Consider the following 603-nt stretch of genomic DNA (forward strand, 5'->3'; position numbering starts at 1 on the left):
AAAGAAAAAAGACGGCTCCTACCGATGTTGTATTGATTACTGAAAATTAAATTTGTTAACAGTAAAGGACGCGTCCCCACTTCCTAGAATAGACATGTGTCTAGACGCGATGTCAGGTGCGCGGTGGTTTTCTACTCTTGATCTTAAATCATCTTATCACCAAATAGAAATGCATCCAGATGATAGGGAAAAACTGCTTTCGTCTGTAACAAAGGCATTTTTAGGTTCAAACGAATGCCGTTTGGGTTATGTAACGCTGGCGCTACTTTTCAGCGCTTGATGGATATAGTGCTTTCGGACTTGAGCCCGAATACATGTTTGGCATACATCGATGATATAATTGTATATTCTAATAATTTGCAGGATCATTTTTTTAAGTTAAAACAAGTTTTTAGCAGGTTGAGAAACACAGGACTGAAAGTCAAAATAGAGAAATGTAGATTCCTCAAGGAAGCCGTTACATTCTTGGGGCATATTATCTCTTCAAAAGGAATAGCAACAGATCCGTCGAAAACGGAAGCTGTTCGGGACTGGCCCATACCAACTTCTTTGACGGATGTTAAAAGATTTTTAGGTTTAGCTGGATATTATCGACGTTTTGTT

Source organism: Helobdella robusta (assembly GCF_000326865.2).
Source record: "Helobdella robusta unplaced genomic scaffold HELROscaffold_15, whole genome shotgun sequence".
NCBI classification, from domain to species: domain Eukaryota; kingdom Metazoa; phylum Annelida; class Clitellata; order Rhynchobdellida; family Glossiphoniidae; genus Helobdella; species Helobdella robusta.